Genomic DNA, 7,755 nt, shown 5'->3' on the forward strand with positions numbered 1-7,755 from the left:
AAATAAAATGCTATGACTAATAAAAGTCATATATACATTCATTTGCAAATAGTCATCTGTGTTTATTATTTCCAAGCCCTCCCTTAGATCCTGTGAGCACAATTAAAATAAACAAACAAGAACAACAACAAATCAGCAAATGAAACCTTTGCTCTCACGGAACTTACATTCTAAGGAAGGGGACTAATTGACAAACAAATGTAGAATGAAAAAAATGAAAAAAGGTAAAGAAGGAACCAGAGAACATCTGAGTTAAAGTAACCAGGGAGTGTCTGGGGAAATTATACTTCTTAAAATAATTGGATTTATACTAACAATAATAAACTTGGCAGATATAAATATTAGATCTTGTGTTTGAGAAAAATCAACTTTGTAAGTATAGGATTATTGAGGCCTGACTAAACAAAAACTTTATTTAAAATACTTGAAAATTTTAGATGACCACAAACTTAATATACTTTTGAATTTTGTCAGAGTAAGAAATAGTTATATTAAATTAGGCTGTACTATAATGAGAAAAATTATTCAGACATTACTTTTTATGGTGTTTATTATGTCAGAAAATATGTTCAATCTTAAAAATGATATTAAAAGGGGTCACTAAAATATTGATATTAATCTAGGAAGGAACAGTAACTCTAGAAGAGTATTTAAAACTTTGAATGTAGTCTCCCAGATATACTTAATACAGTTAATAGTTATATTAAATATTCATTTCCTCCAAAGTCTTTTTAGTTGGTCAGGAGAGATATTTATGTCATTCACCTACACACATTGCTTCTAATCAGTAATTTGAGGCTTGCTGGACAAGCCCAGTGGGTAAAGGGTTATAAACATTTATTTCCATAAATGAGGCATTGTTTTGGGAATAAGATGTGAATATGAGAAAAAAAAAAGAAGATCATTAAGTGAGGATTTGAGGTGATAACTCAAAAAAATCAATAAATCTGAGTGAAAAATTATAAGAACACCTTTGGAGACTGTATTTACTTTTGAAAGCAAAGATTTCAAATAAATGCATGCATTTATTACAGACTTTGAGGAATGGTATACGGTCAAGCAATAAGTAGCAAACCGGAAAAAAAAGAGAAACTCCCTCATAAATGTTGAAGTTAGTTCTCCTGCATGAGGGGACCACATGGTAAGAAACTGCAAACAGTCTACAGGTGCCAAGACTGGTCCCTGACTAGTAGCCAGGAAGAAGAGGGACACCTCACCCTTATGTTCACAAGAAATGAGCTCTCTGTCCTCCATGGACTGGGAGCAGCTCTGCTGCCACAGCCCCTTGTCCCCTGAAAATGTACACCTGTGTAAAGTTCATCTCTACCCTCTTCTTTATCAGGAACACCTCTCAGCTGTGGAGTCGATCACTGTCTGCAGTAGTGCTAAACCCACTGGAGACACTGACAGATGAGAGCCTTAGTAGCTTGGCAGCCTTACATTCCCTGACCTCACTTATTCCTAACCACAGCTTCTGAGCCAGCACCATTTCAAGGGATATTGACACAGCAGCCAAGTGCATTGGGACTGGGGCTGCCAATGGTAGGGGTGGCTGGCTCTGGGGCTGGAATTGGGACTGCATCTGGGAGCCTCATCACTGCATATACCAGGAGACTCTCTGAAGCAACAGTTCTTCTCTTACACCATTCTGGGTTTTCCCTTCTCAGACGTCATGAGGCTCTTTTGCCTGATGGTGGCCTTTCTCATCCTTTTTGCCATGGGAAGAAGCTATCTCCACCCCCCCATAGGTCCTTCTCCTGTGTCTTATCTGCCTTGTATGTTCATTTTCCTATACCTCCTCAAGCAGCCTGAGGAAAGTGATTGGCTCAGGGTTTGACAGAGGGAAGACAAATACTGTATTTAAAAAAAAAAAAAAAAGAAAGAAATGAATTCTGCCAACAACCTGAAGTGTTGAAGTAGATTATTCCCTAGTCTAGTTTCCACATTACTGTGACTTTGTTAAATTAATGTTTATAAAGTAGAGTCTGAGAGTGTCAGATGGTGATCAGTGATTTAACAGAAGACCACAAGAGAAAGTGAAATAGAGATGTTTATTATCCACAGGTCCTAGAGAAGATATAGGTTACACCCCCATGCAGGGAATTCAAGGCAGGAGCTGTGGCACATGCCATCATTAGGGTCTAAGGGTTGCATGCTTTGGGGTTCCCCGGCTGAGGTGGAATGGTCAGTTCAAACCAAGAGAAGCAGGGTTTTGGTAAGATTCTAGGGGTGGGGAGTCTTACCAAGGGGCTCACAAGGGTAAAGGCCTGGGAGTCAGGAGAGAGTGCCTATAAAAAGGGATGTTGGAGGGACTTCATCAGGAACTTGTGACTCTAAGGGCTGTTGTTTAGAGCACATACTTGCACTCACCAGAGAGGCTAGTGTCAATTCAAGGCCTCCAGTCCACTTGGCCACAAAAATGGATGCCAAGGTAGAATAATGTGGACTACTTTAGCTAAACTCTCAGTAGAGATGGCCATTTAGCCCCTGAAAAAAGGACCCATCTAAATTGCCTGTACTCCCGACCATGGAAACTATCACACAACAATTGTGTGTTATATTATGTTTCTAAGTTTGTGGCAATTTGTTATTCAGCAAGGAGAATCAAATACAAACCATTGGAACAATTTCAACAGCAGGGTGGTGTAGTGTTGGTTATGCAACCTAAGTCAAACCAAATGGAACTCCATTCCCTTAGCCAGAAAAAAAATTGATTTAGAAATGAACATGTGAATCAAGCTGAGTTGATCAAAATTCTTTTTAAGGCATTTTCTGCTACAGCAGATAGAACATTTTCTGCTAGAGATTTTTTTTTTCTAATCATCATGCTACCTGAAAAGAGAAGCAAAAAGCAAAACTAATGTTATATTTCCTCAACCTAGCTATATATAAACAGTCTCTAATAAGCTGCACTTCTTAGAATTCCATAGGTCCATAATAGATAGGAGTTGCTAATGATGAATGATGGCTAATACAAAGACTAAAGATTGGGTCTATTATTCTTCCCTACCAAATCCTTCATAATCACTAAATTCTGGCCAAGTTTAACTATATGCCATTTCTGTAACTCATTACTTATACTTAACTTCTGTGCCTTTGCTCACAATATTTCTTTTACTACAATGCATTTCCCTGCATACACTTTCCTTGGCTTTTTATATCCAATTCCTATCCATTCATCAATGATGTAGGTTGAAGTTGCTTGTCCTAGAATGTCTTTGTTCAAAAAGTCAAAATAAATTTCTAGAATAATCTTATCTTGGTCATGCAAACTAAATTCCACATTTGGAATTTATTAAAAATGTCTCTGTGGCTTAGTACATGATCATTCTGTAATAATTCATCAAGCTTACTTAAAATGAATGTGTATTCCGTTTATAGGCTTTCTCTTTTTTTAAAAAATCACTTACCTACTTAAAGTCCTACTTCTAGATTTTTAGTTCTGGTATAAACAAATCTATTCTAATTTAAATTTTAAAAATGTTATTTCTAATTAATGTTGATATTTTTAAAATGATTAAATTTAAAATTTGGGGAAATGTATGATTATAAATATAGCTTTAGTCAGGGAAAATGCCAGCATCTTGACTTCTAAGAATGAAGTCTACCATATACTGTGCTACTGAAATGAGATGTAAACTACGTCCTCTTGCTTTGGCTAGTCATTTCACTCTTGACACAGAATATTCTACTGACTCATGATCCTGGGACACTGGTGTTTAACTCTGCTTAAAACATTGAGTCTGACAGTTTTTATATATAGCTAACAATCTATGCATCTCTTTCCATACTCTAATTAATAATTTCACACTTGTATAAATTTATGCCTCATTCTCTAGACTGTAAAATTTTTTGCATGACAGGGATATTATCTGGTATACCTTTATTATATATTTTCTTAGTCATGCCCTAGCAATAGGCACTTAGTTTTTACTGAGCACATTATTGGTACATAAAATAATAACAAAAGTAGCAGTATTAACAGCTCAGAACTGAATAATCTAGTGAAAATGCTTCTACTTGGTGGCAGCCTATGGGCCTTGCATGAATTTAATAATAGCAGTGAATTAATCTGCTGAGGAAGGAGGGAAAATGTGTACTATGATAAGTTTGCAGTGTACATACTTACTGATTTTTTAAATCAGACTTTAGGACCTTCCTTAACTGACATATTTAACCTGATCACATGTATGCTCCATAAGGGTGGGGACTTTGTGGTTAGTGTTTTTCTGTCTATCCTCAGCATCTATTCTTTGCATATATTTGACCCTTGATAAATATTGGTTACATAGATTGATTAATAATTACAACAATTATTAGAAATATGAATTAGAAGATAGTTATCTGGGGATCCCTGGGTGGCGCAGCGGTTTGGCGCCTGCCTTTGGCCCAGGGCGCGATCCTGGAGACCTGGGATCGAATCCCACATCAGGCTCCCGGTGCATGGAGCCTGCTTCTCCCTCTGCCTGTGTCTCTGCCTCTCTCTCTCTCTCTGTGACTATCATAAATAAATACAAATTAAAAATATTTAAAACAAAACAAAACAAAACAAAAAAAAGAAGATAGTTATCTGGCCTTGCAGACAGTGGTGCCCTGGAGCCATCTGCACTGCCCAGCCGTGGTCAGCCCCATCATGTTTTTTGACATAGCCCTGGACAGCTAGTCCTTGCACTGCGTCTCCTTCTAACTGTTTCCAGACAAAGTTCCAAATACAACAGAGAACTTTGGTGCCTGAACACTGGGGAGAAAAGATTTGATTATAAAGTTTCCTGCTTTCATAGGATTATTCCAGAATTTATGTGCCAGGGTGGTAGTGGCAAGTCCATTGATGGGGAGAAATTTGATGATGAGAATTTCATCCTGAAGCACAAGGCTCCTGGCATCTTGTCCATGACAAATGCTGAACCCAACACAAATGGTTCCCAGTTTTTCATCTGCACCGCCAAGCCTGAGTGGTTGGGTGGCAAGCATGTGGTCTTTGGCAAGGTAGAAGAGGGCATGAATATTGTGGAAGCCTGGAGTGCTTTGGTTCCAGGAATGGCAAGACTAGCAAGAAAATCACAGTTGCTGACTGTGGACAAATCTAATAAATTTGACTCCTGTTTTATCTTAACTACCAGACCATTCCTTCTGTAGCTCAGAGAGCACCCTTCCACCCCAATCTCCTGGAAATAGCCTATAATCTTTGTGCTCTGACTGCAGTTCTATGAGTTCCATATTTTCCTTACTCACCTCCAAGTCTAACTGGATTGTAGAGTTAAGTTTATGATGGTGAAATAAAAATGAAAAACAAAATGAAGATCATTTGCTAAAAATGTGTTCCTGATTTGTTTCATCAACCTCTGGCTGTCATTATAGCAAGAAAACCCAGTAAATTTAAAGAGCATATACTTTATGGGCAGCCCGGATGGCTCAGCGGTTTAGTGCTGCCTTCAGCCCAGGGCCTGATCCTGGAGACCCGGGATCGAGTCCCATGTTGGGCTCCCTGCATGGAGCCTGCTTCTCCCTCTGCCTGTGTCCCTGCCTCTCTCTCTGTCTGTCTGTCTCTGTCTCTCATGAATAAATAAATAAATAAAATCTTTTTAAAAAAAGAGCATCTACTTTTATTTGTTTATAAAAACTCTCAGTTTATATTAAGAAACGTTCAATCTTCACCCTGAGTTCTGGCATTTTTATATATATGTTCCACTTAGTCTTCAACATAACATGTCCAATCCTCTTTGATATCATCTTTCACTCAAAATGAATTGACCTTCTTGTCTTCCTCATTTTATTACAGGCACTACAGTTTTTCTAACCACCAAATCCTGCAAACTTATGACAATTTTAAAATGTCTTCTTATTTCATCATCTCCAATTAATTGTCTTAGACATTGAGGACATCTGTTAACCACATTTATTTTGATAACAACCCAATTGGACATGGCAGAAATCCATATACAGATGGGGAGATGGTGAGTCACTCCCAAGAAGGTTTAAATAACCATTATTCAGGGCCAGATCCTTTCACAATTTCCCCATTAGCTCTTTCTATAGCATTTACTCCTTTTTACGTTTTTCCTGACATAAACAATGCATTTAATATCCTATATTTTAACTTTATGGATCTGTGTTTTAGTTGAATTGTGTCACTTGTGCTTAACATGTTTTGAGCTACAGTAAACCCTTTGATGTCTCAGCCTATGGCTTCTGTGGGGCCACCCCCTAAGGTGGCTCTTTTTTCCACCTCTGAAAGGTGAATAGCTACAGCATATCCTATTTACTATATTCCTTCTGGACAGTTCCTTTCAGGGCAATTACCATTTTCATTTTGAATCTGCCTAATGATCACAGGTAAATCTCTAGCAAGCATCTACAAGATTCTATTACACATTTTTCTGCTGTGCTGGATTTGTACCTCAAGAGCAATTCTAACTATTAGGCTAAGGAGAATTATCACTAATCCCCTTGAATCCACAGTCAAGGTGAAAAGACATGCCAAGAAACACCAATTTCAGGAGAATCTGGTGGAGATGTGTAATGGGAACCTATGATACCTATAAGGAGTACCAAAGAGAATGTTCAAAAGTCTTGAAAGCTTCTTTTGGGAGGCAGGGCACTCATATTTTTATTGATATATATTCACATAACCTAAAATTCACCACCTTAACCATTTTAAATTGTACTATGTAGTGCTATGTAGCATATTCACAATGTAGTACAACCATCACCAGTACTTAAGTCCAGAAAGTTTTCATCACCCCAAAAAGAAATCCCATACCCGTTTTAAGGAGTCATTTCTCATTTTCCCCCCGTCCCGTTTCCTTGGAAACCACTAATCTATTTTCTGTCTCAATGCATTTGCTTATTCTGGACATTTCCTATAAATAGAAACATATGAGTAGTCTTTATCTAGTAAGTTCAATGTTTGGCTTCCTTAGGGACAATTTCTATTTATTGGTCCCCCCCCCCCCCGCCTCCTGTTTGTGGACAGTACTCTCTTATTTATTAGTATGCATCATATTTTTTGTTGAAAATTGAAAAATTTTAATATGATAATGTGGCAACTCTGGAAATCAGGATGTCTGGAAGCCACTGCCCCCAAGCCCCCCCCCCCCCAAGGTTTTATGTTGTTCCTTATTGCCGCTATTGTATGGAAATCTGGTGGCTTTTCTCAAATAATCTGTGAAGCCTATATTATCTGTCAGGGGTGGCCACTAATGTTTCTGTAAGTTTAAGTGGGAGTCAGAGGCTGGACTGAGATTTGCTTAAACACCTGCAAACAATAAACTCCCAGTCTTTGCCAGTGGCCTGGGTGTGTGTTGGGCATACCTTCAACACTCAGCTAAGTAGTTTACAACTCTGCCTTAGCCTTTACTTCCTACCTGTGTAGATCCTTAACATCAGTCAGAATGAGAACTTGGGGACTTCTTAATTCTTTCTTGAGCATGTGCCCTCTGGGAATTCACATGACTTTCTAGATTTCTGTGAATATATTGGAGCTTTTAAAAATAGGTATTTCCTGGAGCACGAGGGCAGCTCAGTTGGTTAAGCAACCGACTTGATTTAGGCTCAGGTCATGATCTCAGGGTCCTGAGATCCCCACTTGGGCTCCACATTCAGTGGAGAATCTGCTTCTCTCTCTCTCTCCTTTTCCCTGTTTCCCTCCCCTCACTTGTGTGTGCGTGCTCTCTCTCTCAAATAAATAAATAAATCTTAAAATAAAACATGTATTTCCTCAAAGCATCTCATTCCCTGGTCTTGTCTCCCAAGCTT

At 38.3% G+C, this 7,755-nt stretch overlaps 2 pseudogenes; both read left to right on the forward strand.

Moving 5' to 3' along the window:
• Positions 1-1,280: 1,280 nt before the first annotated feature.
• On the forward strand, positions 1,281-1,837 carry LOC140604347 (ATP synthase F(0) complex subunit C2, mitochondrial pseudogene; annotated as a pseudogene).
• A 582-nt stretch (positions 1,838-2,419) lies between these two features.
• Positions 2,420-5,164, forward strand: LOC140604348 (peptidyl-prolyl cis-trans isomerase A pseudogene; annotated as a pseudogene).
• Positions 5,165-7,755: the final 2,591 nt, after the last annotated feature.

The sequence above is a fragment of the Canis lupus genome, chromosome 14, assembly GCF_048164855.1.
Source record: "Canis lupus baileyi chromosome 14, mCanLup2.hap1, whole genome shotgun sequence".
In the NCBI taxonomy this organism is placed as follows: domain Eukaryota; kingdom Metazoa; phylum Chordata; class Mammalia; order Carnivora; family Canidae; genus Canis; species Canis lupus.